This window comes from Parus major, unplaced genomic scaffold (assembly GCF_001522545.3).
Source record: "Parus major isolate Abel unplaced genomic scaffold, Parus_major1.1 Scaffold381, whole genome shotgun sequence".
Taxonomy (NCBI): Eukaryota; Metazoa; Chordata; class Aves; order Passeriformes; family Paridae; genus Parus; species Parus major.
Window position 1 is genome coordinate 75,946 of NW_015379301.1, and position 11,376 is coordinate 87,321.

The window sequence follows — 11,376 nt, forward strand, 5'->3', positions numbered from 1 at the left end:
CTGTGAGATGTGGCAGACAGACATCACACACATTCCCAGTTTTGGCTGCCTTAAGTATGTACATGTAAGCATTGACACATACTCAGGGGCAGTGTATGCCTCTGCTCATGCAGGAGAAAAAGCTATACATGCCAAACAACACATTGTGCAGGTCTTTCCAGTGCTGGGGATCCCTAGAAAAATTAAAACTAGTAATGGCCCAGCATATAAATCCGAAGAGTTCCTAGAATTTGTCCAGCAATGGGGGGTGGAACACAAAACCAGCATCCCCTACTCCCCCACAGGTCAAGCTGTGACTGAGTGTACCCACCAGACACTCAAACAAGTACTAGCCTGGCAGGGCAGTGGAATAGTGTGGATGTCACCACAGCAAAAGCTCTGCAAAGCCATGTATACCATCAATTTTCTGAACTGTTCTTTTGAAAACATGAGTCCCCTGGTGGCACAGCATTTTAAGAGTGGTGATCAATTTAAGTTGTCACAGCATCCACCAGTCTTAATCAGGGACCCAGAAACCTGGCAGACCAAAGTTCCTTATGAACTTGTTGTCTGGGGGCATGGCTATGCATGTGTGTCCACCTATACAGACCCACAGTGGATAACTCAAAAATGGGTAAAGCCTTTTTTTTCCCAAAAGCCCAGCCCCAGTGGAAGGAGAAGGAAAACAAGTGACAGTTGCTTCCAAAAGAAGACGCCGCCGGAATGAGCAAGAGAAAACCTTCCTGGCCTCTGGCTACTCTCTGACCTGCACACCCTGACTTTGAACATGCTTTAAAAAAGTTTGTTTCTTTTCTTTTAGAGAAAACCTACTTCCCATTCAAACCCATGATGAACCCTACCGCAGCTGTCATCCTGTTCATGCTGAGCAGTTTGGCAGCTGCCTGGATCTTTCCTCAGCCACGACAGAACATCTGGGTGACCCTGGCACAGACACTCCAGCAAGAGATTGTCTGCTTGTCCACTGCAGCAGCAAAAGACCCTATGTCCACCTGCCTGGTGGGGGTCCCACTGCAGGTTGGAGACTTTCCAGCCAGCTTTGACACTCCCAGACCTAACACAGCTCCCAAAACAGACAGCGTCCGACCATGTGAATTCGTAGGCAGAAGGCTGTAGTGGTTAAGAACCCTGTGGAGGAGTGGTTGCCAAAACTGCACAAAGCAGATAGGGAACCCCAAGAATTACAGCTATTGGATTCCTTCTCAGCACCTTATTGTGTTCACTTCACTTACAACTCGCTGTCAGATACTAAACTCTTAAACAACATATTACAGTTTTGAGAAGAATTCACTGCCAAAAAATGGTGTAGTATTGTAAGTCACATCACAGCAGATGAACCTCTCTGCTCAGATCCAAAAAACCTCCCTGAAGGTTTATTTCTGATTAGTGGAGATAGAGCTTGGGCAGGAATCCCATCTCAGCTTCGAGGAGGGCCATGTACTATAGGGCGATTGTCCCTGTTAGCACCCAACCAAGCCCAAATTACCAAATGGGTTCAGAAAGGCAATTCAACCAGCAAGGTCCACTGAAGAAGCACTGATATTTTGGATCCAAACTGGGATTCTGAATTTTTTCATTGGGCAAAATCAAAAACAATTGCTGCATCCATATTTCTTCCATGAGTTGCAGCTGCCAAATCTCTAGGTGAGTTAGGACACCTAGAGTGCTGGGTAGTTAAACAGGCAAACTTAACATCCACCACCCTCAGCTCCCTCCTAGAAGACAAGGAGATCACCAGGCAGCTACGCTCCAGAACCAGGTTGTGTTCCTTCTGCTGCTGCATGGACACAAATGCCAGGAATTTGAAGGACTTTGCTGCCTAAACATAACCTCGAAAGCTCCCAACATCCACGTAGCCCTCCAAGAGATGAAGAACTTGATTGGACAAATGAAGCAAGAATCCAAGGACTGGTTTAGTGAACTATTCAAAGGCTGGGGACTCACAGGGTGGTGGACTTTGATAGTTAAAACAATCCTGTTGTTGTTGTTTTGTTCCTGATAGTACTAGCATTCAGGATTATTTGTTGCTTGATTTTAAAAGCCTTCAACAGTTTAATCCTCACTACCTCAGAAATCAACCACATAGAACCAACGGACCGAAAGCCCGCCAATCACAAGTGGTGGACAAACTCTTGTTTTGTATCAGGATAAGCCCAAAGCCCTTCTTTTAATTTTATATAATTAAAAAGGGTGAGGTGTTTTATTGTTTTAAGAAAGATGGTGTATTCCTGAGAACTGCCCTCTGATCTGTAGTGTGTTAGTTTCTTCCCCCTCCTACTCCTCCCTTTAGTTTTTTTCCTGTTGGTTGTAACCTGTTTTCCCTTCCCCCTCTTCCCCTGCTCAAAAGGCAGTGTGGGATCAGATTCTGTCTCTTTGTCCTGGACAATTTCTGATTAAAAGTTGGGACTCCATCCCACCAGGAGAGAGCTTCATTGTATTTCTAGTCCTTTGCTATTAACTCCCCTCACTTCTGGACAGTGGCTGGACAGACCTGTCACAGGGGAAGGGGGATTTTAAAATAACATCTGTTGACAGGGGTTATGCTGCAGCGGTGGTTTGCATACAAGAGGATGTTGCTGCAGTGGGGTGGACATCAGGGTTGCTGTGACCTTCCTGAAAAAGTGTCCTGAGAAAGATGGCTCTCAGTGGCACAGGCACGTCCCTCTCCTGGCCCGGCAAGCAGTGACTGGCTCAGCAGCAGCTCTTTCCCAGGCGACTCAGGGAATAAAAGGACTAGAGCTCTGGCCAGCAATTCCACAGAGAATTTAGCCTTTATTAGTGCAGGGCCCTCTGCAAAGGGGGCTAGCACAGAAGCTCCACTCAACTGGGGAAAAGCCAGGGTATATATAGGGAAGGAGAGGGGTGAGGGAAACTTGGATACAAGTAGCAAGGAGGAATGGCAGGGAGAACACCAATGGGGCACAACAGTTTAACATAAAACAGAAAGTGTGTCTGGGAGATACACTTCTCTCACTATAAGGGCAAAGTGCCTGGTTTATGATGAAGCTCTCCAGGGGAGCACCAGCACTCCTCTGTTTGCTGATTCCTTGGCCCCCACAGGAGGTTACCCCTTTCTCTCCCTTTGCTGAGGGTACTCTCTTTTAAAATTTTTGCCCTGCCTGTGTGTCCAAACAGCACCAAGGTGTGGGAGCAGGATAGGTGGGTGGGTCAGCGTCACCCCAGCACCATCAGTTAGGTCTTGAAGGGGTGTAGGAAGGTGCTGCAGAACATGGGCCAGATTAGTGGCCACAGGAATGCTTCTAGGAGGAAGCACACAAGCACAGCAGCACCACAGCACAGCCCTGCAAGCAGCAGTGTCTGGGTGTTGTAGAAGGCTTGCTTTATCTCTAGCTGTGGCAGTAACACCCCCATCACCCCACCAGCCCTGCTGCCACCAGTAGCTGATGTTGTCCACATGCCAAGCCGTGTGGGCGTGTGCTGCAAGATGCTGCCAAGAGTTGAGCTGGCCCCACCTGGGCTGCCCAGCAGCATGGCAAACCTGCTCCCCCACTTGGAATGCTTCCACTCACTCCAGCAGCACCTGCATGTCCCTGATCTGGTACATGACACAGGGCAGTCAGCTCATCTGGTCCAGAAATGCCCACAGCTTTTCCACTATCAATGCCAGCATGGGGACCTCAGTCTCTCGAGAATTTATGATCCCCAGGGCTTCAGACACACAATGCTTGGCCTTGCTTAGGCAGCCCTTGGCACGATTCTCAGGTAACATGCACTCCCATGCCTGACTCCAATGCCTATGTCGGGGGAGCTTCCCACTCACCACTTTCGGGCTGGCAAGCCCAGAAGGGCCATGGCGGGACCAGCATCTGGAGCCATGGCAGAAGCCCACCAGCCATGGCAAGCAAAGGGGGAAGCAGGCAGCTCATGCCAACAGCACCCAGCGGCAGTGAGTTGCACACAAAACAGCTGCCCAACTGGCTTTCCTGCTCCCTGGCTGGTGATTTCCATCCACCCACAGCTACAGCAAGCAGAAATCCATCAGCCATGAGCAACATCCCAGCTGGTGAGCAAAGCATCCACTCGGTGGAACGGCCAGGGCTGTCATGCCCGAGCATACATGAGGGCCCCAGGCTGTGACTATCTGTGCAATCTGGGCACTGGCTTGGTGTACACAGCACTGGGCAGGCAGCAATGACATCCAGGTCTCCTTCTTTCATCACTGCTTTCTTGAATTTCTGTCAGTGCTGGATTACAATCTTACCATTTTGGGCTGTTTCCGTAGGCTGCCTCAGTGGCACATGGGTTCTGCCATTCTGGGGTGGAAGTGAGCCCGCTGCTTGCTTGTGGAGTGAGAATTTTGTGCTGGAAGGACCGACCATGGAGGGATTTGAATCGGGGTAAGGCAATTCTGTAGGGCATGGGTTAATCTTGGGGTTGGATATGGTTTTTGGTGGTGCTGAGTTTTCAGGGGAATTAGTTTCTGAAGCTGCAAAATGGCCACAGTCCACGTGATTTTCTTTAATGGCCACCATTATTGTCCCCACGTGGCAAGGTGTCCCAAGATGCCCACAGGCTTCAGCATTGCTGTAGCTGTCTCTTCCCCACCATCTGCCAGGTTTCTAATTGAAGAGGGCCATTAAAGGGAAAGACTTTAAAGTGATTAGACACCCAGTCTAGCAAGTATCAGCAGTCATGGCCCTAGCCCAGCCTGAGGCCGGGGCCTCCCTAGGAAGGGGCTTCGGCCACCCTGCCAGAACAGGACCCGGAATGCTTTTCCCGGGAGGGGCTGATGCCACAGCAGAGCCTGACCCAGCCTGGGAAGAGGCCCTGCAGTCTACATCCCCCACCTGGAAGCTGCTGGGGAGCTGCTCCCCACCAAGGCCACACAGTCCGCGGGGGAGAGGGGCCAGCCACACCAGAGCTCTGCTACTTTTCAAGGATGAAAAGAAAGAGAAAGAGGTTCCCAGGCTTGGGTTTTTAAAAGGTGGTGTTCACAGAGGTGGACCCAGTTTTCAATAGTGCAAAATGCTGTCAGTTCTCAGAACTGGCTAGCTATTGGCCTATCTCAAGCACAGAGGATGTTCCCAGAAGCTTCTCCCAAAGAAATCACTTCTGTAGTTTCCTACTTCGTTCCCTAAATGCTAAACCACCACAAGTTCTTTAGTAGCTTTTGAATCATTTTTGCAACTTTCACACCTGCATTTTAACAAGCAATTGTGACAAGAGTGCTATTTGACAAGTTAAAAGCCCAGATGCAACTTTTATACAGTAAGAACTAAATGGCCTATGCATGATCAAGGGAAATGTGAGAAAGCATGTTATTTTTGAAAGTTGATGACCTAAGACAGTTATTTAGCAAGGATAGCAAAGTAAGAGAAAATATACTTTTGAAGGACAGTATATTTGTATGTATTTATTCTTGAAAATATGGAATAAGGAAAGGGAATCATGTGCCTAAAGCTAGCAGCAAATAAAACCTGTAAGGGCTGACACAGACACTGGCAAAGCATTACTGACATCTAGTGCTAAACCACAGCTTGTTAGCATTGAACATACACTACAAAAGCACCTATTTCTTTCTAATCTAAAAACAGAACTCAAAGCTATATTTGAGACAACCCTAAAATAAAATTTTACTAGTTAAGACTTTTAAGAACAATAGGTCAGGACTTTTCCCATTTTGGCAAAGACCGGAAGAATCATTTCGTAGTCATGCACTACAAAAGAGTTGCAGTACCCACCAGTATATGGAAATCTTTGCTTCTACAATATGTTATCTCATCTGATATTGTTTCAGCATAAAAGCAAGCAGCAGCTTCCTCACAGTCATTAACCCTAATTTGGCCTGTGCTTGACCTTCCTCTGTCTACAGGAACACAATAGCCAGTGTTTCCCTGAAAACTCAGTTTTTTGAGCTTGTTGGCATAGTTTCTAAAGACTTTCCCAGGACAGTAACTGTAAACATAAATATGTATACATTCTTTCTGATACATGTCTTTTGATGGACATCTCTCACGGCCAGTGCGGTTGGGAAGGTGTTATCCTGACTATCCAGTCCCTGGCCATGGTCAGAAACCAATAAAATCTGAGAGAAGAAATACAGTTCTCTCTTCCTTTCACCACACCTTGAGCTGTGTCTGTATGATTCATTCACATCATTCTCGTCCCATCACTGAAAAGTGCCATATGCCTCTGAGCACACACAACCATCCCAGCTGAAAGCCAACAACTACCCTCTGTGTTCATTAGAAATTCCATGCCTCTCTCCAGCCCCATGTCCTTCCTCCAGAAGACACATAAAAACAAGGTCTTGGGCACTTGTGTTAATTAACATTCCTCCAGACCTTTTTGCAAAACTTGGAGATAATAGTCCTGGTGTGCTGGCCAACTTCTAGTGTGCAAATTGCATTTGGCTAACTTCAAATTCCCCTAGCAGCTGGAGGTGGCTGAGGTATTTGGATGTTCCCTGCCCTTTGCTGTACTGTGCACACAGAATGAGTCAGGCTGGGAGCTGGGCTACAGGGGGGTGGGGGAAAGTTCCCCTTAAGGCATCAGGATAAAGGAATAGCTAAAGGTATGGTCAAAGATAAACACAAGGAGCTTATACACTGCTCATATGGAAAGAAGAGTTTATTTACTTCCCACTGACTAGTTTCTAGCAATAAATTAACGAGTTTTCCCATTACTCCAGCAGCAAGAAGCCAGGAAGGAGGTGACAAAGTGCAGGCAAACCCTACCACATAAAGGCCAGGATCTGAGCCCTCAACTTACCTAACTGAACCACATCACACCCACTGGCAGTACTGTGACAGGATTTCACTCCAGGACTTCAAAGCAGATCTGAGCTTAGATGAAGGCAGTGTCCAGGACACTGATGTGATAAGCACCTGGCTCTACCTTTTTGCACTTTCAAAACAGCAAAACAAGCAACACGAGGGAGTTTTGCCCCCCAAAACCCCATATGTGTCACCCAGAGACAGACATTCCTGTCATTCCACGGCCTAGCCTGCAGCTCCCCTCAGCTCCTGGGGTAAAACAAACTCTCCATGAGCCAGGCTCCAAGGCTGTGGTGAAGGCAGAGACTGGAGCACTGGCAAACTTAAAATTCACCTCATGCCTGTAGATCTGTGCCCTGAGGAACAGAGTATTTGTGGGAGTCTGGGTCAGCTTAGCACCGCTCTGATGGCAGTCCCAGCTATTTTCCACATGCACACACCCCTCAAAGGCAGCGACAGGGCTTAAAATATGGCGTGGCTCATCCACGGCATGAGCCTCACCCATTTGGGAGCTGCTAGCTCCCTCCCTCCCTCCTGGGAGCCCCAGCTGAGGGCCAGGAGGAGGACCCTGCTGCTACCCCTCCGTTTAGCACAAACCAACCCAATCTGCATTTGGTTTAACAGTGTTAGAAATAAACTAACTTTTAGATTCAATTCAATGGGGACAAAGTCCTGGAAGCAAAAGAAAACTGTTTATAGTAACTAGCTAAATTAGTAACCTGCTGAGCCAGGTGGGTGCCTCTCACCCCCAGAGCCAAACACACACACCCTCCAACAAAATTACTACATTTTATAACCTTTCCCTGGCCAGGGGTGGTCCCTGCTCCCTTTCTCATTGGCTGGTTACTCAGGAACTTACATTTTTTCCTGACCAAAACCTTGAGAGAGAAAACCCTGTGGGCATACGCCATAGTGGACTCTCTCCCTTATTCAAATAAAATTGCAGGTGTATGGAAAATCATGGTATGAAAAGCCAGTGGCCATACAGAAGAAAGAGGAGTCCTCAAGGTTTTGGACGATGCAGCCTCCTTTTACCCTAAACTACCAGCTGCATGTTGCCCTCTTCCTTTCCCCATCAGCTGAGGTACTAGGAAGGTAAAGCCTTCCTGAACCACCTACCACATATTCCCTCTTGAACCTGCCATTTCCCCTAAAGTTCAGAAACTCAGGCTTGTGTGGACCCATTCATCTGTTTCAGGAGTCAAATAGTCTGGGCTCTGTAACAAACCTGCAGCTTCAAGTTGGTAGAGACATTTAAACTCATTTCAAAGACCCTTATCCATGGAATTGTTTGTAAAGACAATAGTATACATCTTTCCTATCATCAGCACAGAAATCCAGCAGCCTGCATGGCTGGGAACTGTGGAGGAGGCCCAGTCCTCTGACAGGCATCCTCCCTGGAGATGGATCCTGTAAGATAAGATAAAACTGCCTAGTCACTGTGACTAAGCTGCAGACCCCTTCTGGCTTCAGGACCCCATGGTATCTCCCTGTTAACTATTGGTCATCTTATCCCCTCTCAGACCTCTCAGACCATTGGTCCCCTTCCCAATCCACCCCTTCCCTATAAGAACCCCAGCTTTTGCCCAGATCAGGGGTTAGACAATCACTGACCCCCTTCACTGAAGCCTGCATTAAAGAACTCTTTGTAGAATGCTGTATGGTCTTCCTGTCTCTTGTCTGTGTTGGCAGGGGTAACCCTGAAGCGAAGCTGGCTGGGCTGAACTGAGCTGATCACAGAGCAGAAATCATTCCTAAAAGAGCTGATCACCTGAAGCCTTTGCCCATGCTCCAAAGGGTTACCCCTGGCTGGAGATTGCCTGGAAACCCTGGACAGCAGCTCTGTTCCCTGCTGGGATAGTCTGACTATCTGGGCTGGTTGCTGGCAGAAGCTGGGGGTCAGACAGACCCCCACCACCCAGCTGTAAGAGAGAACTACTCTCATGCAAAAGGAGAGATCCACAGCCACCAGGTCAGCCTCTGACAAGACTTTTTTCCATGTGTTTTAGCCCATGTTTGAGATTCGTAATTTCTTAGCAGCAATTCCCTGCCCTGCCTCCCTCCATGGATGCTAAAAGCAGGCAAGGAGCACAGTGCCTGTGTGAAACTAAGTCTTACTCTAGCTCGGGAAATCATAAGGAGAAATCCAAATAGTCTTTGGAGAAGGACAACAACTTCTGCAGGTGTTGTTTGGATCCTTGTTTACTTATAAGAAACAGTCAAGGGGTGTAGTACCCAATTGATCAACGATTGTGATGTGTTGGTTTAATGACCAATGAGAGTTTTACCTCTCAGACCTTCTCAGACCTATCTATAAAAAAAGTTGTAGAATAATAAAACTTGCCGTCTCGTGACACCCAGCTAAGAAGTCTATGTCCTACTGCTTCACTGTTCCTAATATAGTGTGACACCCACCCACCAAAAAAAAAAAAACAAACCAAACCAAACCAAACAAAACAAAAAAAAAACCAAACAAAAAAAACCCACAAAAAACACAAAAAAACCCATAAAAAAAACAAGGCCTTCCAATAATTTGTTAGTAAGCATTGCAAAGCTTTGCACAGGTAGCTAAGTGCTAACTTTGGTCAGTTTTGGTTTCTAACATCTCAGGTTTTAAACTTAATCATCACCTCCCCTATTCACCATCTCTAAAACAGCAAAGGCACTCAAAACCCATGAAAATCCATTACAAAAAAAAATAAATATCCACACCTACTGTCTATATTCTGTAGTTTTATCAATCCCCTTTTTACTCTATTCCAGAGGAAACTGATACCCAGCACAGAAAATGGAGGTGGTCTCATACACTGATAAAAACCAGTAAAGCTTGACCAGCAAAGGCACAGGTGAACACTGCATTCAGAAACCTCAGTAGTTTAGTAGTAGTAGTATATTTGAAGTCTATTTGAAGCTTATAGGTGCAGGGCCAAGTAAAACTATTTTAATCACTCAAAAATATATCTATATACAAATGCCTAACATGTCACCTCTTTAAAGGTTCATTTTGGCTAAGAGGGAAAAAATTAAATGAAAATAATAAGCTGCACTGAAACACTGAGCTTACAGCTCCCTACAGAATTTCTGCTGCTAGAGCCAGCTTGGAAATGCTGATGGAAGTGCTGACAGAGCTGTGATTAACTCCCTAAAATTTTCACCAGGATGCAGAAATTTTCCCATCAATTCCCAGCCTCTATGACAATAAGACTCCCACTGCCCCAGACTTTCACTGCTGGGACCAAAGCTCCTACTAATATATGTCAGTCACACATCTCACCAAACATGTACCCTTGGGAAAGTACTCCTGCGTATTAGTAGTAATTAATAATTAGTCCAAAGAGTATTTACCACAAATCCACTGATGGATGAGCTCTATTACTTTGCCACATCTGGTGAGATAATCCTGTTCATGTATAGATATAAAGCAAACAAATAAGCAGTAGTAAACTTGCCTTGGCCAGGTTTAATGCACTGTCTCCAGCATTTATTGAGGCAGAACAGCTCTCCTTATTGTTGGCAGTATCTCAGCTACTGCCTCCAAAGAAAATAATTGTAGGTCTCCCATCAGGGGAGACAAATTCAGGGAGGATTTCAGCAGTTATTGTCTATATAATATTGTTGTCTATTCAGGGAGGTTTTCAGCAGCCCAGTCAGCAAACCCCCTATGTCCTCGCTTGTTTGTATACAATACACAGAGTATTTCTAGCACCACCAAATACTCTTACTATTGAGAAGCAAAAATTTTAGCCTTATTTAACCAAATCTCCACTTTAATCTAAATGCTGTACAAAGGACTGACAAGTGTTTTCCTTTCCTCCTCAGGTAATTGGAACACTGACTTTAGGATGTCTCACCTGGAAGCTGAAGATATCTCACAGCTGAAACACAAATATGCAGCATTTTCCAAAGGTTCCTGAAGTATGTAGAGCCCAGCTCATATATCTGAGTTGGGGGGAAAAAAAAATCATTACTAGCATGGAATAATGATTATATCTGATAATTTTTAATTAAAATAATTGCAGACCAAAAACTAAAAGCTCCATGAGGAGTAGCCATCTCTGTCACAAATTTGTCAGGTCTTCATCCAGAACCACTTCAGGGTTTCTTGTCCTGTGTTAGTGAGGTATGAACACCATCTCTAAGAATGGGGCCAGGCTGCAGCAGTGCCACAAAGTGGAAGAGAACCTGGGAGGCTCCAAGGCCTCTCCACCACACTGGCAGGCAGGAAAAATGCAGACACTGTCTGCCCAAATCCCCCAGTTATTCTCTGTGTGTGTAAGAAAGCTGCATGATGTATTTCCTATGTTTACGGTTGCACAAGCCTGAATAGCTGTTAACATGTTTGGAAAGAATGTGCCAGTGGTAGAATTCATCAGTGTCTGTTGGTGGTGAATTTAGTGCCTGCTGAAAGAAAGACAGGGAAAGAGAAAGAAACCCTGAAACAAGAAAAGAAACTTAAGAAAGTCACTGGAAATGCTGGAACCAGACAAGCTGAGAGGCACTGAACCAAAATAGGACCAGAATTTCTGTTACTACACTGTTATCCTGGTATGCTATATTGCTATGTAGAAACTCTTCTTTTTGTTAAATTTCTTTTATTTCAATGCATTTTTCTTTAAGGGAGAATGCCCAGTTCTCTGCAAAT

The 11,376-nt window shown here is 46.0% G+C and overlaps 1 long non-coding RNA gene across 1 annotated transcript in view; it reads right to left on the reverse strand.

Moving 5' to 3' along the window:
• Positions 1-10,694, reverse strand: part of LOC109022421 — a 28,602-nt gene extending 17,908 nt beyond the window's left edge. The window contains exon 1 of the long non-coding RNA XR_004495693.1: positions 10,586-10,694. This is a non-coding gene — a long non-coding RNA (uncharacterized LOC109022421). The remainder of the gene's footprint in view (positions 1-10,585) is intronic.
• Positions 10,695-11,376: the final 682 nt, after the last annotated feature.